Genomic DNA, 26,684 nt, shown 5'->3' with positions numbered 1-26,684 from the left:
AGCTGGACTAGCTTTTATCATTAATACAAATTAATTAACTTTACTAGCTTTCTGGTTTTAGACTCTTTGTATAAGCCATAGTCCCAATCGATTTATAGTGCATTCAGCTTGCATCTTTCAATTCTCTTGTTTGTTTTCGCAAAATTTCCCACTTCAATATTAATTTTGATGAGGAGAAACAAAAGTGTTTCACTCGGAAAATTCTTGTCATGTTTGTTTATAAGAAATTTTCGATTACCCCAACTACAAGCAACAGCGCTGGAAAACTCATGTACGTTCGTGCCGCACAAACCGGAAAAATCAACAGCTTGTACAGACAAGAATTCTATGTGTGCGTAGTGCGCCATATCCTGGTTTTCCTATTTTTAATTTTTTCCACTTGTTAACTTTTTTCCACCATATTTCAACACGTCCAAGCTTGGCTAGCATATAAGAGCATTTCAACTTGTTCGCCAACAAAGGAAAAAAATCAATATATGTTATAGAGCCCGTCGTATTGGCATGATTAGACTCGTGGCTACACACCTGACAAAAAAGTCTTCAGACAAGCGAATAAGTTTCTAACAAGTTTTATAACAATTTCCGGTACAGAACTAAACTATATATATATGTGTGTGTGTGTTGCAAGTGCCCAAAAGATATGCCCTACGCTCTTATAATGGTTGTTTGCTTTTGAGGTGCTTTTGAGCTGGATTGTTTTTGGTGGAGTGGAAAATAAATAGGCGTTTAGCTGTTCACAACTGCAGGCGACAATGAGCTGACAACACTTTTAACTCCACTACAGTGCCTGCCCAACTATTTATGGTTGCCACCTGTTCTTGTCGCATTCTCTTTTACTAGCATAACTTCCTTTATGTGTTTATGCTTAAATGCCTTGCGTTTGAGTCGCTTATTTACATTTCTGCAATTTTCTATTTTCTATTTTAAAAAGGTCTTGTGGCGTTTTGAAGTGAAAATTAAAAACCACACAATTTTACTGGCCTTTCTCTTCAGTTGCAATTACAACACATTCCCCTTCAAATAATTTACTGGCACTCGCATGCAGGAGCCTTGCGTACTGCGAGCACTACAATGCATCTGAAAATGTTGCGCTAGGAATTCAGTCCCGAAATGGCCAGCGGCGATGCAAATTTGCAGAGAACACCAAAGATTAAAAAAAAAAGTTTAGAATGCACTAAGTTATACAAAGCAACAGCAAGGCTACGAAGCAGAAATGCTTAATGAAAGGCTGCCAAACGGCTCACAACAATTGCCCAGCAAGATGATTCGACTATACTCAACGGCAGCCTGCCGTCACTCACAACCAAACTAAATAGTCGGTGAATGCCACCAGCCGGGCATAACTTATTTGCCACCACAACATTGTCAGTTGTGAAGTCCATGTTGGTAACCTACCAAATTACTCCATATTAAATACTACTAATTCTCCACTGTGAGAGGGAAGAAGCATCGTTGCCGCAAGCTTCACACTCTGCCTTAACGTTGTGCTCAAATAACAGCTTAGCAACCAGAAATGTCTATGATTTTGCAGAAAATTACTCAAAGGCGTTTGTAAATTTTTCCTTTTCTATCACAATGCCCTCTAGCCCCTACACCAACACATACATGCACGCTGCTGCACCTTCCCTTCTCTCACACTTTTGCTCTCCCTTTACAACTGCCTGTTAGTGTACAACTAATGAGGTCCTGTGTGTAATGGACGTAAGCGCCTAACAATAAATTGCTTGCAATTGGAGCATAGTTAATTATATTAAATTTATTTTAAGCGGAATTCACACTCGTCTTGTTATGGTTGGAGCTTGTTATTCGGCTTTGCATGTGCATAGTTGTGTTCGCTTTGATTGCTGTTCGTTGATTGTTGCTCATTGTGGCGCTATATGTGTATGTAGGTAGTGTGTGTGTGTGTATTTGAAATAGTAATTATACTGCTATTTTGTTGATTACTAAGTATGTCCGTGCTCTGTGGCGCATCAGGCTCGAGTTAATCCAAAATTAAAAGCTTTATGTGTGCTATATATTGTAGAATGGGTTAGGAGGAATTCTAATTATAAAGATTAGAAGTACAGCTGTGTTAATAAACATAATTTGTGATTCCAAAGCAATCAGGATGTTCTTTTTATTTCAGAATTAACTTATTTTCTTTTTTTCTTTTTTTATTAATTTTATATTTATATGGTACATGGATTCTTTTTAAGATAAAGACAGATACAGGGTGACAAAAATACGCCATAAGGATGTTTGAAAAATGAATATCTTAACAACTTTTAATACCCGATTCAGTCAAATACTAACCACGAATCGCTTCACACAGAAACAATGCATGAAACCCTTGATGCAGGGAATAAACTTGTCATAGAATTTGACAATAATCAATTATTTCAGTTTCATTAAATATGGCAACATATTTTTCATATTTTATAAGAATGTAAATGTTGACCTACCAACAGCGAATTCATTTAGAAATTTTTTCAGATTTTGTACGAAATTTCCTTCGACGTTTGATGTCAAAACAATATGCTATTTACCGTTAACTATTTTTTGTGATTATATGAGAGACAAAGTAAATGATAGCAGTAGGCGAAACATTGACAAGGTCAAGATGAACGTTGGTATCAAAAAAATCACTATACCAACCCGAAAAAATACTGAAAAACACAATATTTGTTTTGAAACAAAATTTTTTTTACAACCTACACCAATAAAAAGTTTTCATACAAGAACGTAATTTTGATCGGTTAATTTGTATGGCAGCTATATGCCATAGTGTTTCGATCTGAACAATTTTTTTAGAGATTGCCTTCGATAATAATCCATATCAAGTTTCGTGAAGATATCTTGTCAAATAAATAAGTGCTTCACACAAAAATCTGATTTGGATCGATAGGTATGTATCACAACTATATGCTCTAGTGGTCCGAAATCGTGTGCAAAGTTTCAGATCGATACCTTAAAAATTTAGAATTTATCCTTACCTTTAAGGAAAGTATCTAAATAAAAACGGTATAATTTAAATAATTCAGTTATTCGAATATGAATAATTATGGTTCCATTAACCTCAAGGTGAATGACCGCAACTACTTTTCATGGATAAATAATAATAACCAAACACAACAACTAACAATATTTCAAATGCTCGACCTAGCCCTTAATAATTCATCTTAACGGCAAAAATTGTGTCTTTAGACACACGTGCACACCTCCTTCCGACATCATCTCAACTATGTGGCTAATCAACTAAATTGTGCCTAAATAATTTACAATTTTATTGTGCACTTCTTTTAATTTGAACGAGCATACTGTCATCCAATTACATAACACAATTACAGCAAAGTAGTCACAGACACACTAGCTGACGAGAGCAATTACTCACTCGCACACCTACACCCACTCTTGCGCGCTCCATCATTTTCTTTACTGCCGCATGGTAGCTAGCCTTTAGCCAGTAGTCATCAAACAAAACAGCTGATGTACACAGCGTATACTTGACTTTTAATTACCCCAAAGCAATGCGCAACTAACGGAAATACGCTACAACACATGCCAGTCAACTTTGATGACAGTCGTCGTGAACGAAGTCATTGACATAGTCTGCGCTAATGTTTGTTCAGCAGCACAGTATGTAAGTGGATGCAGAGGCAAAGTGATGGGACTGTTGTTGTAGTCGGGTATGATCTAATATGGTCGAGGCGGAAGCAGTATTCGGCTCGCTAAGTGGCACCACCTCCAGCTCTTTGTTTAGGTATATGTAAATAGTTGAATTTGTGTAGACCCAAAATGACAAATAGACGAGCTAAATGAGAAAACAAAGTTGACTAGCAATAAAACAAATAAACAAAAAGATATGAAATGTAAATATAAAAACTTCGTTAACGAGCAAATATGTTTTTGGTGGTGTATAATATTAGTTTATGAGAATGAGAGTGCGATTGAGAAGACATCCGGTTTAGATTTGTATTTGGAAAAAATTCCAAGTCCGGAAGGAGCTTCTCTCGAGTATTTTTTATTACATTGCAAAAATGGGCGAAATCGGATAATAACCACGCTCACTCTTCTACAAAGGTTTTTCCGATAAGTACTTCTAGTTGTACGATTACTTTCGATAAAAAAAAGCTAGAAATACTAAATTTTACCATTAAGATAATACAGTAAGATTATATTATATATTAAAATAAAATAATGGGAGTGGCCGACCCCTTTTAAGTGAAATTTGATATCAGCAACTACTCGACCGATTTGAACCAAACGCGTGCAACTTTCATATTGCCATCTTTAGGTCATAGTTTCCAAATGAAAATAGATGCTCAAAACCGGAAAATAACCACACCCACTTTTCATATCACAGCATTTCAAACAATGAAAGATTATTTCGCTTTACAATAGATAAATCAAAATTCAATGAAGATATCACACTTAGTACAAAGAGTGTCTCTAAAAGGTGTCAACACACATCTCAAAAAAAGTCTGAATTAGACTACAACTTTTCAAGGACCCAGGCGTCGAATATAAAGACTTTAGGACCAATGGCTGATTTTATACAGACACTGTTGTTCAAAAGGTGATATATATTTATTAAAGTAAGCGGAAATATATCCTGATAATAATGAGTCAAGATATTGTTACATGATACATAAATATAAATGATACATTATAGAACGGCTTTACCTGTATTGAAAATATGCCGAGATTGTGCCGAAAAATCTTCAGCTTGCTCAGGAATACTGCTGGGTATGAATTCTTCTACTAAAGTGGTTAGAAACACGCTAATATTTCTGGTTTTTTAATTAACCTAATAATGATATAAAGGTATGTAGTATAAATGACACTTTATAAAGTGCTGTCACATGGCTGTTCTCACATCTTTAATGTTTGACATATTTCAACGCTTTTAACTCCTGAACTTAATCATTGTCTCTTACTCAACTACACACTTAACAAAAAATGCTCAACACATGTATATGAATAATTGTGCAATTACGCAAGTTATTGTTACATTTTTACAAGAATACGCACTTAAACCACTAAATCCTGTTATATAATGACTGTGTGTAGTAATATAGCTTGTTTCAACAAAGGAAGCATAATTTCAGGTGTTAAAGTACGATGAAGTGAGGAGTGCGGTACACCCAAAAAAAAATTGTCCTACAAAACACTAGATACTACACATAAACACACACATATCAAAGCGTATAAATATTGGTGTGTAATAAATGCGTGTGCGCCTAAAATGCGGCATAATGGAATTATTATTAGCTTGTTTGTATGCCAAAGTAGATAGAGCGAGCACAAAGCAAAGCGCAAAATGTACGCAAGCAGCAATTTTGCTAACTCAGCGCATAAGGGTGTGTTTACAAAGCAAATTATACAAGGGCGAATGCCGACATGAAGGCAAATCTCTTCTCTAACTCTTACATGGAAACAATGAGTGCTGCAGTTTTGAGTCTTTTAATATAGCCATATCTTCTAAACAGCAATGAAGAGTAGAAAAAATTATAAGCAGGTGATTTGATATCAAGAATATATCATCGAACGCAGCGTAGGCATGTCCTTAAAGAGAACGCATACAGCTGGTTAAAAAAATGCGGTAGCAGCTGAGCATAAACGTGAGCAAAGTGTAGAAATTAATTTCGTAGCGCTTATTATTACTAAGACTATGTTTATATAAATATATTTGCTTTTATATATATTTTTACTATACAAGTATGTAGTTATTTCTAAGGAAAATACAAAATATCTTAAATTGTATAAATTTTGAACGCTGTTTTACTACTTAAGAATTGTTTAGAAAAGATCAATGGGATTTTACATTATTTTATAAGCTTTTTTCTAAAACTATTTTCAAATACTCACCAAATTTATTTAGTTGATTTCTGAAAAAAATTTAAAAAAAATATTATATATAAAAATAGTTATTAATAATTTTTCAAAATTTTACAAGTCAGCTAATATATATAACAAGCGAAAATATCTATTAAATACACAAAATCGATGAAAGGATACCCAAGCAAATTCTCTAACAAAAATATTAATATATACAGTTGCCACCTAATTTAAATCATGCTCATTTCTCGTTTACTTGCAAACTAGGGTTGCCAACTTTTTAATTTAAAATTTATACATATATATTATTTTGAAAATAAATATATGTATAAATAAATATATGTATATTCAAAAAATATTCACAAATTAAAAAAAAATAAAACAAATTCGATTAAAAAAAAATTTCCCAGGATTGGTAGTACCTTTTTTATATTCGTATGATCTCCATACAAAAAATTTGTCTGGCGATTTTTAAAACGGAAAAAAATTAAAGAAAGAGGAAAAAATTAAAGAAATTGTGTGTTTCTAATGGAATTACAGCTACAGAATCGTTGAAATTGTTGCAGACGTTTTTTGGAGAGTTCATTTTATCACGAACACTAATATTTGAGTGGGTCAAAGTATTCAGTCAAGGTCGTGAAGCCATCGAAAACTTTCCTTATGCAAATCATCCATTCACCTCCGTTAAAGAAACAGTGCCTAAAAGTTGTCTTATTTGCATCAAAGATAACGCAGAGAATTTCAATAACTTTTAGACTAAACACATTTTGGTTAATGTTTTGGGTGTGAGGCGTGCCAAGGCTAGGTTCGTATCAAAAGACCTGAATATTTTGCAAAAAACGAGTGCAGGTCGTAAAAGAGATGCTTGACAACGTAACTGAAGACAGACATCAAACGCGTCATTGCTGGTGAGGGGGCGTAGGTTTATGAATAATAACTATTCAACAATCTAGCAAAAAGCGCTCCAAAAATTTGCCAAAACCGAAAAACTAAAATTCGTTGATGGCACGCAAGCATCCCATTTCCATCAAGTGTGTGAAAAATTGGACTAAACGTTGGAATGCTTGTATTGGCTTGGGAAATTTGTATTGAAATACGTGAAGTATTTAACTTATCATTCCGGGACAATATTGATCAGATGGTACGAGTATAGTTAAAGTATATTAACAAATTTTTTAATATATTTCTGTGAGATCAAAACTAACCAAATAATCATGTATCGGTTTTGAATTTTAGCCAACTTTAAAAAAGTAAGAAACATGTCCCTACTTCTTTTTAAGTATAAAAATTAAGCTTCATTTTTTTATTTGATAATAAATTATGCTTTTTATAGAGGCATTGACCTACCACGGCCGACATATATAGCAAAAATATAAATTCATAGTACAACACCACATTCCGGTTATTTTCTTTTATTTTCTTGTTATCACAAATAACACTTGTGTTCAGATATGTTGTATATATGAACTACCAAATTGCAACTCTGAATACTTAGTACTAGTATATTACTCCGCCTCTCATTACAACTGTTTTCAAAAAAATATTTCAATGCACCAATAAAAAATCTGTTCAAATTTTTTTTTCACAAAATTTTTCTTCATTTGTGGACACAATAATTATTGTACGTGCAAACTACAATGCAATGTGCTGAATCGAGCATGGAATTGAGAAAAAGCAATCCGCCCAATTGACGGGTCGATTTATCAAGAAAAAGTCAGAAGTGCAATTATTGCAGATAAGCCACCGCAACGACTGCTGGATAAAACCAACACGAAAATAGATGAAACAAAAGCTTAATAATAGCGCTAAGTACAAGTAAAACATGAGTGGAATGTTGAAATTAATTTCTATAAGCAACAAACATTGGAGCTGCAACATTTGCTGTGCAGCATACAGAGTAGCTGCAACCAGCAGTTATGTGTTGTTGTTGTTATTGCTGCTACAACTATTACTCCACTTCATGCTTCACGGTGCAGCACTAATTCGACGCGACGCCCAAGCAACAAAAACGAGCACAAGCATACAAATTTCTGCAATATATATATATATATATATATCTATGTATGTATTTGTGTGTGTGTATGTATGTATAAAGGAGCTGAATACATGATTAATATATTAAATATATTGTATAGACTAATATGCTCTTTTATATATATAATATTTACTGTGTATACATAAGCTTATGTTAGTGGTTACGCATGCGGTGTGCCAACTCACTGCATAACTATGTATACCATATATATGAGTGTGTGTGTGTGTGTTGTGCACTGTAGTGTGTTCTGCTCAGGCAGCGTGTGCGTTCACTTGATGTGGCAGCTGCCGAAGTTGCCAACTTTTCCAGGCATGCAACCGCAAGTACTCCAGTATCGAAATGCTTGCCTGCAACCGCGTGAACTCTCCGCACATGTGCAGTTGTTTTCGTTACCATAATTGTTGTTCTTGTTGTTGTTGTTGTTGGCATCAGTGCTTTAGAGATTAGCATTCATACATGTAGTTAGCTGCATATATACTTTGCCTGGTTTACAACTCCAGCTATTTCTGCTACATCAAACTCAAATGGGCGGAAGTGAGTGTTGCACAGCAGTCAAGCAACTTTTGATTGACTCGAAGGGGTGCGGTAGGCGGCTGAGTGCTATTCTGCTTTTGTTGGCGCAGCCACTTTGCCAACTCGACTCTATTGCTATTACTAACCACATGTTTACATAAATATATGCGCATAGTTAAGGTGCACACACATGTAAGCTTATAGCATACACACACGCACACTTGCTCATTACCTCATTTAGTGTTTTCCTTTTACTTTGTTTTTGTAATTATTTAATTTTAAGCACTTCAATACATGTGCAACAGCAAAGCTCTCAGCGCTCACATATGAATTTTGGTATTTAATATGCGAGCGTGTGTGTGCGAGCATGCCTGTGTGTGATCTTGCGGTTTTGCTGATTATGGAAATTGTTTCATGTTTCCTTTTTTATTATACCCTGTTCAGGGTATTTTAAGTTTGCCACGTAGTTTGTAGCACCCAAATATATTTATATAAATGATCAACGTGTCGAGCTGAATCGATTTAGCCATGTCCGTCCGTTTGTCCATCTATAAGTACGCAAACTAATCCCTTCGGTTTTGAGATATCAACCTGAAATTTTGACTCCGTTGCTTTCTCTCCAAGAAGCTGCTCATTTGTCGAAACCGCCGATATCGGACCGCTATAGTTTTAACTGCCATACTAACTGAACGATCAAAATCATGTCATTGTATGGAAACCATTTTATTTGACGAGATATCTTTGCGAAATTTAAATCGATTTTTTGTTGAAGAAAACAATACAATATCTGAAGAAATTTTTCAGATCGAATACTATAGCATATATGTATGTAGCTACTCTAAAAACTGATCGATAAAAAAAAAAGGTACTTGTATGTAAATTTTTTTATTCATGTAGGGTATTATAGCATTGGTGCAACCGCAGCTCACTATTTCTCTTGTTTTTTTTTTATATATATAAACGTATTTCTCTTTAGTTGATTGTTTTTCGTTTATTTTTGGCCTGTTGCTTTCTTTTCAAATTGACACAGCTTTGTAAAACTTTTAAGTGGATTTTGTGATTTATGTATTTCAAGGGTTTTATACAAACTGAAATAAATAAAGAAATGTTTTAACTATACACACAAGCATTTAAGCGGATTATTTTTGATAAAATACATGACGGAAGCTTGAGCAACGAAACTGCAACTTGCTGGTAGATAACAATATAGGTATAACGGAATGCGTGCATATATACTGCCTTAAATACACACTGAGTGGTTAAAAGGAAAAAAATAAACAATTACATCGGATTGTCGTTCAAATAGTCAAAATTTGCCTTTTATATATTTTTCAGAAAAGAAAATAAAATTTTAAGTCAAGAAACGTCTCCATCATTGGATTCAGAGTAATAAAAAAATATAAAATCAAGCTCTAACTTATCTATAAAACATAGTAACCCAAAATATTTTGGATCACGCTCAGCATAGAATTAAATAATATTTGTATTTTTATGGTTTAACCTAAATCGTTTGGTATCTGAATAGATTGAAATAATACGTGTTCCACAAAAGAATCAGCAATACACAATGCTATTATGCAATGGCACGAACGCTACTAATACTCTTCGGCGTATTGTCGATTTTATGGAACAATGGTTTTAAGCTCCGCAAACCTACAAAGGACTCAAAATATAAGATATAGAGATAAGTTCAGAACTGGGGCAAGTTTCAACAGAACTAAGTTAAAATAGTTAGTTGGCTGACAATAAGCTTTTGAAAAAACATAACAGTGCATGAAAATCCATAAAAAAATAACCACCGTAGAACTAAGTAAGAAATATTAGAGAAATTATAAGGTAAGATTAATTCGTTATTGGTAACAAGATTTCCTAAAATAAGTTCAGTTTTCTCAGGTCATATAAAATTTTACTAACAATCGCACAGAGCATGCTGTTTTACCAAACAAAATCATATTCATACCTTAATACGCCCTCCAAAATTTCTTACCTTATTTATAGAGTTAAAGATAAGTTAAAGATCTCTTGAGCCTTTACTTGCGCAAACTTTCAAAATAAAATAACAACACAACTAATATAGCACACAAAAAATATTTGCAAACAATTGCTAGATTAAAATTACCGCAACGCATATAGGTATTTTTCGTACATTTCCTTTTCTTTCTGCTTTATCCTTCCACCATCGCATCATACACTCACTCATATGTACAGGCATGTCTAATTTATAGCCAATCCCATAATTTGTTGATGTCATGCCAGCAATAATCGCTAGGCTAAAACAAAAGTCATGCTGTCATGCCACGCAGAGGTTATTCCTATTCCGTTTGTCAGCAACCTTAGTTTGCACTCTCTTATCTTAACTAAATTGTTGGCTAATAATAAGTAAGCTGCTCTGGCATTGCTATAACGAAATGACTTCTATACCCGACATGGCAAGCGTGTTGTACTCCTAACACAGTATTTTTGTTTTTTATGCTTTTTTCGATACGAACCTTTTGTTGTGGCTGGTTCACTATCCAATTCTTTCTTTATTTTTGGAAATATTTTGACATTTCTGTTTCGCAATATTTTCTCGCACACGCTTGCCCTAACAACTCTTATTTGCAATTTTAGCTTTCGTTTATCTTAATAGAAATCTTAGGTTTTCTTCTGCCCCAAAAATATTTAGACCACTTAACAAACTTAGAGGAAAAGAGAAATATTTGAGTGAGTGGATAGAGTGAGAATGTAAAAGTTAGAGAGGGGTGAGAAAAAGATGATAAGACTTAAATTTATTTTTAAAAAATATACACATTTAATGCAATTTAAACCAAAAAATCATTTGCTACAAGCCGCCTTAAATTTTAAACTTCCAAATAAACAAGTAATCACAAAGAGAACTTGCACTTGCATGCACCAAGTTCGGGAAGCAAAACTAATTTGTGAACTGCAAGCGACAGCATGATAAATTGAACGTCAAAGGTGAGCGACATGCAAAACAAATGTGGAGGAAAGAATTAAAATACAACTCAAGCAACGAAACAAAGAGTCAGACAGACACTTTGAAAGGTGAGTCAAATCAGACGCAATCAGCATTAAATGTCGCACCATGCGACAGCAGCTGACAGCAGCAGAAAACTGCATGTAGGTAAACAGTATATATAGATATGTATTTGCACATAAATATAGTGAGATAATTTAAAAGTCAACTGTAACAGTCACACAATACACAATAGGCAAATATTTGCTTATTGAAAGCTATAGGTGTGCGCCTCACTATCAAATCAGCGGCTGATGTGAACGCAAGCATAAAATCCATTAAATGCTTAAGTTGTGGCTTTAAAATGCCTTAAACTTTTAATGCATGCTCTAATTAAATCTATTACTAATAAAAGAATCGATTTATTTTCCACGTAATGCTACGCAAAAGCTATCAATGATTGTCACGGCGTATACGTAATGTTTTTTTTTATTTTTTTATGAATCAGTAAGAACTATGTGAATTTTAAGATTTTCTAATAAGTTTCAAGCAGTATTTCTTTTGCCTTTAACTTTTTTACATCATAATTGAAAGGAAATGCAAATGGAAATTATTAAAAAATTGCTTTTGGAAAGGAAAATGTTTGCTTATAAAAGACAGTTTTTGAAACTTTCAAACGGAATGATATCAAACTGCAAAAATTGCTCGGTGAAAGCTGAAAAGAGGGGAAGGCACGAAAAACTTCCTATGAGCAGCATGAGCTCATCCCAAAAAGCGTTAAAATGCGCCCGTTTATAACTCTCAGCGGGCAAAAAATTAACCAAAATTGCCAATACCAACTTTATTCATAAGAAAAAGGTTGACTTCTGCCAACCTAAAAGCACGAAGAGCAAGAAAATTACTAAAAGTACTGAAAAAGAGCACATAAAATGGTGACTTGAATTTGCTAGAAAGTTGATAAACGGACCTGTGTCAGATTGGCCTAACATTCTATGAACCGATGAGACACAGATTGTTCAATTTGACTCCAGTAAGGAAAAACAATGCGTTAGGCGAGCTTATAATCATGAATTTATTCCAAAATGTACAAGGAACACTATAAAGTATGGGGGTTTTAAGTTTGTTGTTAAAAGAGTAGTGTTCAAGCTTTAGTAAGGATCACCGGGATTACGGATGACAACATTCTGAGAGACATAACAACAATGACATATTGTTGTGTCTACCAACAAGATAATGCCCGAAAGTAAGCCTTGAAAAGAGCTAAGGAGTGGAATATTATTATAGTGGATTGAAATGTGGGTAAATGTGAATAGACAGCAAACCTAAAAAATGCTTGGCAAAATATACCCAAAACTCCCGAAATAATTAAAAATCATATAGCAGCAACTTCATACTTTATGTAAAGGTAATCGATCACATTTCACCTCAATAAATATATCTTCTTATAAGCTCTTACTAAATCTCTAAAAATGTAAAAATGCTTGACGAAAATAAGTTTAAATGAAAGTCTTTTGCGAAAATTTTATTCACGGATTTCATGCTCACTTTGGTTGTTCTTTTTATTTCGAACACGTCTGTACATATGTATGTATGATATAACACTTGTATGATAAGAGCAATAAAAGTTTATTTTAAGAAATGAATTGTTTCAAATTAATATAAATTTTCTTTAAACAGCGCACTTAATGGTACCCACGACGTATACGTAACATTTTTATTTTATTTTTCGTTTTTTACTCTTCGTTTAGCATTTAATGAAATTAGTACTAACCTACAATATTGTTTTCTATAATGATTTGTTACATTTATTTATTTGTTTCTATGGCTTAGCGCAGTGTGGTATTCTGCTTTGAAAATCAGACAATTGCAAAACCACAATATGTTGTATTCTCAATAAGTTTTTTTGGTTTTATTTTCGATTTCATCTTTTATTTAATTGTTGGTTACTATCTAGCCCTGTCTACACGCAATTCAAATTGCCTTTTTGCCGTTAAGTACATCCTTTCACATATAAAGATGCTTGACTTTCGAACAACCCTACGGTAACCCCGTCAAACAATTTAGCTGACATGCGTCCTACCCCTAAATGTTAGCAAATCATTACGGACAATGCGAAACGGCGAACAGCTTTGACAGTTAGCTAAGTGATTCGTCTTATTTTAGTTTTGTTTTGTGATTTACCTTTATATTTTTCTCTTTTCCTTTGTTGGGAATTGATATTGTTATACCAAATAGATATGTATGCATCCTTTGATAGCAAAGAAAAGGTTAATGCTTTCGGCTAAAACGTGTATCTAAACAAACGTTGACCTTTTTCGTATTTGCCTACCAATGCTTTGTTGACTTATAATTTGGGCGCTATTCGTGGTCTAAGCAGTATATAGAAATAGAACATTTGACTCTAAGCCATGTTTCTCATTTAAGTGATATCCAACAATCAACTTAATTTAAATTTATACACGTGTGCAGTTTATATCAATGCCGACTCTGAACAGGATATATATTAAGTTTGCAACGAATTTGGTAACACCCAGAAGGTAACGTCAGAGATCCTATAAAATATATACATAAATGGTCAGCATGATGAGCTAAGTTTATTTAGACATGTCCGTCTGTCTGTATATATATAAACTAGTCCCTCTAAGAAGCTGTTCCTTTGTCGGAACGGCCAATATCGGACCACTATAGCATATAGCTGCCATAAAAACTGAACACTCGGAATTAAGTACTTGCATGGGAAACTTTTTTATTTGACGAAGTATCTTCACGAAATTTGGCTTGCGTCATTTCCTAAGGCGACAATGTAATCTCCTCAGAAATTGTTCTGATCAGACCTCTAAATCATATAGATGCCATACAAATTGAACAATCGGAATCAAGTTCTTGTAAGGAGCCTTTGTATTTGTGAAGGGCATTACAGTGCGAATATCCACATTCCATAGTGCGAATATCCTAATGAAAGCGTTCTCTTTGTTCTTCACTTAAGTAGCATAAATTTTCTCGGAAGCGGTCTAAGTGACTGAGAAGGAGGTGCATCTTGATGCCCATGTTACGTCCAAGTCTCTCTATGCAACATGAGCTGCTCAATATGTTGAATGTAGTCTGAAGACTTTTTATTTCCTAAGAAATTTTTCACAACCCAAATAAATTCAATCCTTGCAGATTTCTCCTTATCTGTCATACAATCAGTAAAATCTTGGTACGTTATTAGTTTACTGATTTGAGGATCGTCAAAAATACCATCATTAATTTTTTCTGTGCTCAATTTCGGAAAATTTTACTGATATATTTAAAATCTTTCCCCATCCTTGTTTAGAGCTTTAATAAACTGTTTTATCAGATCTTCCTTTGATGAGGAATAATATAATCACCGCAAACAGCACAAAAATATACTGATTATTTAAACAAGTTCTTTTTAATGTAGACAAAGCGGTTTATTTACGAAATTTAATAATATTTTGCCGCAAACAGCACAAAAATATACTGATTATTTAAACAAGTTCTTTTTAATGTAGACAAAGCGGTTTATTTACGAAATTTAATAATATTTTGCCCTAAACATTTTTTTAAGTAAGCCAAGTAACGATATTTATTCAAGAAGTACCTGTAATACTAACTAAAGCTGCTAGAAAGAGGTAGATTTGAAATCAACGACGTCAAATTAATAAGGAATAATTTTCATAAAACAAAAGAAAAAATAATAATTTTTTATTAATTCTGTTTACCAGTGTAATTGATATAGAGTCGAGCCCATTATAAGTAAGAAAATGTTCCAAGGACGACATCTGTTGTCCCATACCACTACAGAGTTTCACTGAACGTGCCGAGAACTACGTTGTATAACTACGACGTTCAATTTTGTCTTAACTGTAGATTGTCAAACACGGTTAATAAACTTTAAACTGAGTGTACTCGTAAATCTAGTTCACTTGTCTGAACTACACATTTATACTGAAAGTCAGGCAATTGAGAACTAACGCTTCGATAACCTATACATTTTTAATATTCTCTCATAAATCAGTTGGCAGCTCTATAAAACAATTTTGTACCAAAGCTTATTCAAATAGCTCTCATGTAATGACCCTTTTATTAAGTGACATGCTATTTAAAATTCATTCAATTAAAGCTTCACCAAAATCCTTTGTAAAGTTCTCTATATGTAATAGTTTTACATAAAGCCACAAATGTAAAAATCACCTGTAGTTTATGCATAATGCGAGCCAAATATATGTAGTATGATCCCAACCATCGCTATCAACAGCTGATTGCCAAAACTTATAGGCAACCTTTTTTTTCTTTATGTAGAACAAAATCCTTACTGATGCCACTCAGCTTTTCACAAATTACCCCACTGCGTATACGCAACAATTTAACTAAACTTTATTTTTACTCGTCGCAACGCTCGAACGCCCAACGCCCAAATGTGCGCAGCAAATTGCATTGCCATTTCATAATAAAAAATGCAACTCAATTCCGTTTGCCACATGTGAAATGGAAAATTTGCTGCCAATTCGATGCAACAACAACAAAAAGAGCAGCCGAAGCAACAACTTAAAATACAAATGACTGAAGTAAGCTGTGCAAATCGCATTCAAACAAATTTGCGAAATCATATGAATGAAGTTGTGCTGAAAATATGAAAATGTGTGACGCACAAACAGCAATGAAGTGCAACGGCAAAAAGAGAATGCTAAGCTACAAAATGAAATATATGTAAAATTTTTGCAAAAAAGTTCAATTTCTTTTAATAAAAAAATATTACATAAAAGGTGTGAAAATTGGCAAAGTGCATGCAAAAACGATGAGAGATATTTACGAAACGTGTAATAATGATAAAGAAAAGCAAAAAAATTGAATAACAACAAAAACACATCTGTAGATAGAAACGCGCATAGCAGAATGGCGAACAGAAATTGCATTGTCACTGCCAGCACAAATCTAGTGTTTGATTTATGTGCTCTCGATGTGACAGCATAATAAAGTGAAATAGCGAATATGCAACAACAATAAAAACGGCGAGTTTAAAAAAAAGTTAAGCAGAATCTACCAGCACGACTATCTATCCAAATGCCATATTCCTTAGCGAATGCTCTCGTAAATGCGTTGCACTTGCTGTCGAGCATAACACAAACGCGTACATACATAGATATATACACGCATAGGTATATACATGCAAACGTATTTGCATGCATTTAGTATCTAACAGCAATCTGCATGGAACACAATCCTGCAGCGAATCATTGCGAGTATGTTTTGCTTTGTTCGCGTATCTGCGCACGAATATCGCTAACGGTTTATTTGCAACAAGCTACACAAGCATTCGTATATATAGACATATTTACATACACGCATGCGGCATATAAGAAAATAGATAGCTGTATGCAACTAGGCATAAACCATAATAAATGCATAGTTTCCTATATATATAAATTTTACGCCGTCAGCTAGGATATGGTTGAGTTTGTTTGAGTTTTTGTGGCTGTCAATGTTTTTGTTTTTGTTTTTCGAACTAATCCAATTTTTCTAGTTTCGCAATAAAAAAATAAAAGTAAAATAATATATGTACAATATTTTGTTTGACAAATAGTCAAATCAATCATAGGTATTAAATAAATGTCTTCACTAAAACTCTGTTATCCTTGTTTTTCAAATTTAGATTGCTTGAAGCAATATGTAAATGCATGTGTATAAAAAATATACGTAAAGTTATGATATTTTCAAATTTATCCAAAATATATAGACTTTTCATTGTATGCTAGCTGAACTCATATAAAATAAAAGTGAAAAGAACAGTTTATATTGGCAACTATATGCTGTAGTGGTCCGATCTGAATACAAGGACTTGATTTCGATCGGTCAGTTTGTACGTCAGCTATATACTATGGTGTTCCAATATCTTAGTGAGAAAAGGACAGGTTTCCGACGTTTCCTTCTGGGTATTACAAACTTCGTGACAAGCTCAATATATACTGTTCAGGGTATAAAAATGTGTATTGCGTGTAATAAGGTTGTCAATTATTACTAATTTATAATAAAATAATGAATAATTTCTTAATTTTTAGTTGAAAACCGATATCGTCGACCAATAAGATGTACTTGTACCCATAAAATAAAAAAAATTTTAAATGGAGTTAGCATCTTATTCTCAAATCATTAATACTTTTTTCTAAATTAGTGAAAAGTTTTATGATATTATACATAAATCAACAGCCAGCAATATTTTTAATGAAAACTGTAAACATTTTTTAATTTGTAAGATTGCTACCTTTTTGAAATTGTAGAAACAATAAGTTATCGATTCCATGTAACGCGAAAAATGTTTTTCATCTTTTAAGCAATATAGTAATCATTTCATTTTTATATTGTAGTGTTGCCACCTGTCTAAAATTTTGGAAAAAAATTAAAACTTTCGAAAAAATATATTTCGGAAAAAGCAATATTTCTAATACAACTACAGGCACAGTAAACTGTTAATACTTGCTTGGCTTTTTCGATCGTCAGATACAACATACATATATACTTTTAGCACAGGGGACCATGTTCAGTTAAATATTATATCTGATATTACTATTTAGTTACGAGTAACCTAATAAAAGCCTTTAATAGAATAATTTAAAATTGACTTTGAATATGGTTTAGAAGTATAGAAAAAAAATTGGTTTTAAAAAAAAAATTTGAAAAATACCAAAATTTTGAATTTTTTAAAGTCGTAAAAAGTAACCATCGCGGGAAAATCTTGGCCTCAAAATTTTTTATATTATAAAGATATGAATTTTTGGATTTTGGCAAAATAGTATTTTTTTTATTTTTTCAACTTTTTTTTGAAAAGAAACACCGCACTGAAAATTAGACAGTTATGAATAGTAAGAACAAGTAGACTTAAGTGTTAGAAGTGGTCAATTCATCAAAAATTTAATAGAATTCTTGTATGGAAAAGGGCAAATTGAAAAAAGTTTTGAATCATAGTAACTATATATTGAAGCAGTTTATAACTAGTTTATTTCATTACTGGGTACCCATATGAACCCGTATGTATGTACATTACGTTATATGAATACGTAAACAACGAATTCAAGCGAGCTTTCACCGACGACGGCTATACTCAAAAGATACCAAATGCAGCGCAGCAAAGCAGAGGTCCAATTTATGCAGTAAAAAGCTGCAATCACGCAAAATCTGCAGCGCCAAGCCTCGAGTGATGTTGCTACACTTTTTGTTTTCACAGCGTTTGTTATTATTTTCACAGTAGTAACTGTACCCCTTCCATATAGTTGCGCATCGCTGCAATTTCACTGCTCGCCAGCAGAAAGCCAGAGCTTGCAGTTGCAGGCTACGACGACTGGTCAATTGTGGGAGTTGTTTATTTTCTTTGAGCTTGCAACATGCAACGCGATTGGGTGCATTGCCACTCACAGCGTTCACACAAAAGTTCATTTAATTGAACGCAAAACAAATGTCGATGCAGCAAAAGCAACAACAACCACAGCAATGAAGAAGGGATTCGAGTGTTCTTTTGGTTATTTCGCTCTGAGTCCAGCAATCTTTGTCGGCGCTAGGAGGCAGGGCAACGCCAGATGGACATAGTACGTTATTTTTTTGTTTCCGGCATCCTCTCTCAACCGTGACCCTCCGCAGTATTTTCGCATTGACACAACAGTGCAACACAGCGCTTGCAACAATAACAATAACCAGTATACTTGTAGCATTGCCATCATTTGCAATGCAATATTTTGCAACAAAGCCGAAGCGACAACAGTAATAACAACACGCACAGCACACAACGCAACTGCAGCTGTGCCGTGACGAAAGCAAGCACAACAATTGCCCAGCGCTGCGTCCACTGGATAAACGTAGTAAATTGCTGTATCTTTTCATCGTCATCAACATCAACTTGCGACCAACAGCCAACAGATACTCCGCCAGCTACACAACCATGCGGCAATTCCACCGACAGGACACACTCCTCACAAATTGTAGCAAAATATTTGCAATGTATTGTCATGTTGCAATGTTGCAGTGTGGCAATGTGACAATGTTGCAAAAAGCAACAAATAATAGCTTGTGGAGTCAGTAAAGTGTGACGAGTACAAAACTCTGCGTTCTCGTTGCAACCCTGGGATTAGCTGACGTTTGCTTTTCGCCTTGTTCCACCTCGCCTCGCCTTGCCACAACTCGTTATGCCAATCGCAGCGCTGAGTCAGCAAATTCCATTTAGACTTCGTACCCGCCGCGCTGTGTGAAAATTTGCATTACGCCTGCAAAGGAATGAGGAATTACATTTGACATAGAGTCTTTGGGTCTTGCCTCGACAAGCTGGAGCCCTCCATGTACGTGTTGGTGCTGTGCTAAGTAGTGCTGGGAATGCAATTTTTTGCGCGTTGACTGGTTTAACGTATTTATTCGTTGCCAGCAAAGTCAGTGATCTTTCAAATATGCATTTTCTTGCATTCTTAACACAATTTTTTTGAGTTTCGTTAAGCGTTGGGGTGAAATGTTACAACTTTGCTAATAATCCACTTATCATGTTACTATGGCATGTATTGAGTTCTTCATGATTTGAAATTTTGTTAAAATGTAGTTTGTATGGGGGTTATTGCAAGCACAGTGGTATTTGTGGAAGACTAAGTGTGGTTGCATTTTACATATCATGTTTGAGCAAAAAAATTAAGGATATGAAAGCATTTTTGCAGAAAGTTTATTTAAATTAATCGTAATTGCAGGTCAATAGAATTTAAAAGGCTGCAAAAAGAGAAGATTATTATTATATGATCGCATACTTCTTGGCAATAACATGCTTATGGAATTTTTTTACTCATTGTGGGAATTTGGCAACTCTTTTTGCGATGTTGAATTTTTTGTTCTGTTCACTTCTTGAAATGAATCAGATAACGCCTAACACACTCTACTCTAGCCACCTCCTTCAGGTGGTCCAATTTTTGACAGTACAGAATAAGGAGTTTGTGCGTAGAAGAGCAGTTGTGAGCAGTATGTGATTCCCCACCAATCTCACCAAACACAAAATATTCCCACTCTAAAAGACAATGGCTTGGTTACCGCTTGCGGCCACGATCCTTTTTTCTTGACGTTTTCATAAATGACGTTGAAGAATTCTGTTCGTCAGTTTTTTGGAGTTAACTGTTGTGGCATCCATACATCGAGCTTCCTTTTTTATATTCAAAACCCAACTTTTTTTTTTATACAACGCTTAACTTTTAGGCAATTGTAAGAGTGTTTACATAATAGTCGAACTCGACATTTTCCATTACTTTTTAGATATTTTCAACAATTGATCTTCCAGAGCGTGTTGCAGAGTTTGCCATCAATATTACCGGAACGAAATTGACGAAACTGAATAAATTGCGCTTGATTGACTCTAACAGTATTAGGATTATAAATAGCTTGCGTTTTCGCCTTTATCAAAAACACTTTAAGATATGGCGTATTTTCTCTTTACTAGTATTAATGTATAGTGCGTGTTCACACAACACTGAGTCAAGCAATCACAACGCTATCTAAATAATTACTTAGCACAATATCGTATCTTTCTAAAGCTATATAGCGCAACCCAAACGCCCTAATACAACACGAGATACAGTTAGCTAAAGTCACCTATGGGGAAAATAGCGGTTTTTTTTACTATATTTCTATTATTCTAAGATCATGAGCATCAAAAAATTTGTGCAATGATCTGAATTATGAAATGAATATTTCATAATAACAGTACACTCAATATTAATAACCTGCAAAGAATGCTTCCAGAAATCAAAACTTCAAAAAACTTTGGAATTTTCTGCGCTTGTGAATTCCTGTTGCCGATCGTGTTATACATTTCATTACAAATTAACCTTACTTTTCTTAATTTAGACCAGAAATGCTCGTAGAGGCTCAGACATGTGTCAAGAGATATTTTTTTTGTAATTTTTCCTTCTTTTAAAAAAGAGGGAGTGAGAAGTTATTATGATTGGAACTGATATAAAGTAAAGGGGTTCTTGCGAGGTACATACTTGCTCGCTCAAACTCTGTTTGAAATGGGAGATTTTTTATCATTAACTCAAGAATTGTGAACAACCTTCGGCTATAGTTACTTGTTCTCATGCTCTACATGTTTCCATTATTAAAAGGGACCTCAAGACTATTGATCTGCTTGGTTTTTGTCAGAATGAAGGAAGTTCGCACAAGTGTCATTTGTAAAATTATGCGAAGTAGATACACATGAACTATTTTCCATTTCCCATATATTTAGATTACATTCGTATTCGAAAATGTATTTATTTGGAATATTTTCAGTCATAGCATTGATTTAGAATTTCATTTCATATTACCTCCGAATAACTCTCTTCGATTATTCATTTCGATTTTCAATAGTCTCAAAAAAGGATACCAACGGACCACAATTAAATATTCATTTGCCGAAAGCTTTCAATATTGTCATGCAGTAAATTAATGAAATATAGTTTCGGAGCCTCACCCTCCAAAAAAATAATGCTTTCAGCTCCTTATACAGAGCCTATTAAAAAATCAAATTTGAATTTATTTAATTTGTAATCAAATTTACATACAAGTTTTATTCATCAAAATTCAATAAAGTTTATTTTTAATTACAAATATATCTCTTTCGCTCTCTAGGAAAAACGTTAAAAAAATCGCAAAACAATAAACGCTCGCAAATAGATACGAAAACGCACTTTTGTCAGAGTAAGTGAAATTTTTTTCAACAATAATTGAGAGCATGATATATATACACATACGTTTGTAGATATATGAAAAGCCATTTCAGTGCTCTTATACATTTACATGCGTATTTCAATTTTGCTTCATAAAAATAATAGAATATGACCAAAAATATATTTTTTGCCCCCCTCTATAAAATGAAAACTTATTCAAGCATATTTTTTCGCATCCTGCACTCTCGTACCCATTCACATGAGCAATATGTAATTTTACAAAGAAGTGTATGCAAGCACACAGAACCGCACAGAAATATTAAACAATGAATGAAATATTAAATGCATTCACAATTGTATATATATATGTGTGTGTGAAATAGTGTACCGCAACTAAAAAAACAAATGAAATTAAAAGTCAAAAGAACAATACAAGAATAAGTAAACAAAGCAAAGCAAGCACGTCAAATAAAAGCAAATATGAAAGAATAAACGAAATACAAAGATTTGGGTTAATAATTGAAGTTGAGTATACGTTTGAAAATTTTCTAAATGTTATTTAAACGGTATAAAGAATATTAAACTGTCACAAATAACTGCTATAGATTTGATAAATTAACACAAATTAACAAATTCATTCCACTCAATTGAACTGATGAATTATCCAAAGAACCCAGTTAGTTTTCATTTATTTTTCTGAAAAATTAAGTGAAATCTTTCAACAAATAAAAATCGTATATTCACGCCTTAGATATTGGAATCTGCAGCCCATTTGCCTAAACGCAAGTAAGTTGTCATCAAACGACTGTGAACCAGAATCAAATAATTTTTCGCCAGTCAGTCTCTCTTTGCGAAAGGAGCTGGATCTCCGACATTTTCTAACTTTCAAGATTTTTTTATTTAAAGTTTTTCTATTGAATAGTGGAGGTAAAGAGGCCTAAGTTATATTTCTCAAAAATCTGTTCTATAGATTTGATGCTATATTACTAGCCCCCAGTCAAAATATGGTAAAGATTGTGTTTCCAAACTTCCAATAGACCGAGATTTCATTGCGTAGCTTCATTAATAATTCAAAAATAGTTTTAGAAGGCAAAATGGCTAAAGAAGAGAAAATAAATCTATAAGCCTTACCGGAACACAGTTACGAATCTCGCGTGAAAATACAAAAGATCGTTAATGTTATACATAAAATTGCCATTCTTAAATTTATAATTAAGTTGTGCTTTTAATCCTGTACTGCATTCACAGGCGTCACTTTTTCCGATTCCGCTCCAAAAAATAGGGAACTAAAAATCTTTAAACAAAACTTCTGTAGGCTACAGTATATTCACAAAACTTTAAGTATGAGCACACTGCACTATTTCGATTACGACTGCTTTGAGTTACCATTATTAAAGGCGTTTAAAATACCTCCCAAACAGCAGTGAATAAACCATTAATAAAGCCGAAACCTATAGATGATTATAACCCAGAAACCAATTAGTAAAAATCCATACTCCTATTACATTATTGCTAACGAAAGCCTTTCACAGAAAATATAAGCAGTAAGAGAGAAAAATAACAGGAAATTAAAAACTTAGCAATCCCACAAACCCACCTTAAGCCTATTAAGAAGAAAGTCAAACCAACCTCTCATTACTTCAATTCAACTGACATTGACATGCGAATAGCATTCAATATAGCCTTACAATTATTTGCCTTAAGTAAGCAAGCACTAAATATATGTTTTTCTCAACCAGACATCAATAAAACTCACTCAACGTTGGCCAACATGCCAATATATTGGTCACAGCTCTACTGCTAGCCTTTGCGATTGCCACAAGAGCGTGTGAAACATGCCATAATACTCACATTGATGTGTAAACGGATTTACAACGAGTTCACAGCAAGCTGCCAATAAACTACGCACGCCCCTTCCGCCCTCCACTCGTCGAACTTAAGTATTTGCGCACTAGTCGCTTATAATTACCTTTTATACATGCACTTCAGCATAACCACACACACACACACCACTACACACACTCTGCCTACATATTTCACGAGTATTTATACACTTTTATGTTTTGTTCACCTTTTTGCTGTTGTTGTGGTTGGCCAAATTGGGGTAAGTATTAATAAAGAAATATTCTATACCCACATACATTTGGCTTTGTAATCGGCACATGTGGGCCGTTCTTTTTTTTATTATGATTTGTTTTTGTTGAATGCTCATAAGTTTTATTTTATGACTTCAAGCCTTTCGTGTATTATTAAGTTTAATTGTTTTAAAAGCATTTAGTGATTTTATTTTGTTTTCATTCTCTCACTATTTAGTTAAAATAAACTCGTTTTTGAAATTGAATACCAAACGTGTGTACTTGTAATATTAGTTTCGGCATTCTGCAGTTGTAGTGGTTATTCCTGGAAAAACAGACAGTTTTCTCTCATTTATTGTGTATTATTTCATATGGATGCAGTCAAGTTTAACTTATAACTATATGGTACCGGGCAAAACGAAATTATTGTTTTTATGTAAACAACAAAAAACGAAAACAATTTTTACTTTCACCTCCACTTGCATCCATTAGATTTCATTTTATACCATCTGTAGTTGAAATGTTGACCATTCAATACTATCATGATTGAAAATAACTTTATCTGCGGTTATTATTGAAAGATTCTTGGAGAGAGAAATTAAATAAAGCTTAATAAATATTCAATATTTTTACTCATCTGCAAATCTAAATGAAATATTTAGTGTTAGATGTATGGAATTAAAGCCAGACCAGTCACATGCACGACTTTGCCCACTTATTCAGAAACTTCAATTTATACAAAAAATGATTCAAAACAAGAAAAAACGTTAACTTCGGTTGCACCGAAGCTATAATACCCTTCACAGATACAAAGGACTGACTGGATTCAGATCTAATTTAATGAATCGGCAATAAAAAAATAAAAAATTTTTCCATGCAGGCACTTTACTCTGATCGTTCAGTTTATATGATAGCTCGGACATGGCTAAATCAACTCAGCTCATCATGCTGATCATTTATATATATATTTTATAGGGTCTCCGACGTTTCCTTCTGGGTGTTAGAAACTTCATGGCAAACTTAATATACCCTGTTCAGGGTATAATTATAATACCAATACTTTTAGTTCTCTTTTTCATTTGTTTAGCAGGAAAAGAAAACCTCTTCTTCTAAGTCTTTCAGAACTATAAGCAACAACAAACTTAACTAAGTTTAGAGTTACATCTTTCGAAATCCTCAAAATTTTCAGGTTTTCGAGATGTATATGTTCGTCTGTCTGTTTGTCTAAATGTATTTACGCAAACTAGTCCCCCAGGTTTTGAGATATCGAACTGAAATTTTGTACACGTGCTTTTCTCCTCAAGAAGTTTGAACGGCCGATATCGGATCATTATAGCTTATAGCCACAAAACAAACGATCGGTCAAAATCAAGTCCATGTATGAAAAAATTTTATATTTGACGAGATATCTTGACGAAATTTGGCTGGGATTATTGTTTCTGCAATTAATTTAGATCACCTTTGTCCCACTTAAGATATGTTTAGCACTTTTTCGAGATATCCTTGCCTTTCATCTTCTTATCCACTCATATTTTCGTATTTACTTTTCACGTTGCTTTTTACAGGTACTTGTCTTCTATTGTGAGAATATAACATATTTCTCAGAATTAATCTTGCAAAAGTGGAAATGGTCTTAGATTTTTACATCTGAAGGATATGTTGGAGAAAGCTGCTTAAACCGTTTCTTACAATTTCACTATTGTACCTCCATAATAAACGGAACTAAGATCTTTATACAAATCGATCAATCAATGCCAGAAATGGGGTTTTATCTTTTAGCTTTTGAAGTAATTGCTCCCTCGACTTGATTTTAGATATTAAGAGAAAATATACATAAGTCTCAAAAGATCTGGGGCGAAGCATATAATCGGCCAAAGTAGCTATACAGCACTTTTCAAACACCGGTATTTTTCCTACGAGTAAGCAAATCGCAAAAATTATAGCAAAAGCATTTGATTCAAACTTTATTTAGTAGCAAGAAATGACATTTCTTTAAAGACTAAATTATTTCATATATTTTCCACTGTTATGGCCAGCATTTCATAGAAATCAACATTACCCCGAGGACTAATACAGAAGCTAAAAGTATAAACCACTTGTTTGCTTTGCAAAGGTGTTGGCGAAAGCAAGGAAAATGTCAGTCGCACATCAGCAACAGCAACATCGCATTGGTGCTAAGATGAGGAAACAACAACAACAACAATTTGGCAACACACATATTCGCAGATCGAATTCAAATTGTGTGAAAAAATGTCCACAGCATACTTAGCTTTGAGACAAATTAATGAAATGGAATAACTGTGAAGCGCCCACGTGCGACAAGAAATTTTATGTGTGGGTGTGTGTGTGTGTATGCGCGCATAGCTGTGTAGGTGCAAAGTACCCACTTGGACGGAAGTTCTATTAATTTCACGCTATCTCTGCTGCGGGACACCTAATTTTTCCTTAATCTTTCGAAAGAATTGCGGCAGAGGTAAATATATGTATATATATATATGTATACACACAGATAAATTTGTGATAAATGTGTGCTTAAATAAAAAAAAATTGGAATTGGTAATCAAGTAAAAGTTTGCTACACAAAAGAAAGACACAAAGCCAAGCATTTAGGAGTATGAATACAT

General features: G+C 33.7%; 1 protein-coding gene across 1 annotated transcript in view; it reads right to left on the bottom strand.

Moving 5' to 3' along the window:
• The window catches only part of Hs3st-A (Heparan sulfate 3-O sulfotransferase-A), a 155,120-nt gene that overhangs the window by 109,542 nt on the left and 18,894 nt on the right, over positions 1-26,684 (bottom strand). Inside the window, exon 2 of the mRNA XM_014247350.3 lies at positions 5,848-5,867. The gene's annotated coding sequence lies outside the window, so the exon portion shown is untranslated. The remainder of the gene's footprint in view (positions 1-5,847; positions 5,868-26,684) is intronic.

The sequence above is a fragment of the Bactrocera oleae genome, chromosome 4 (assembly GCF_042242935.1).
Source record: "Bactrocera oleae isolate idBacOlea1 chromosome 4, idBacOlea1, whole genome shotgun sequence".
Lineage (NCBI taxonomy): Eukaryota > Metazoa > Arthropoda > Insecta > Diptera > Tephritidae > Bactrocera > Bactrocera oleae.
This window is presented reverse-complemented; position numbering and strand designations above follow the sequence as displayed.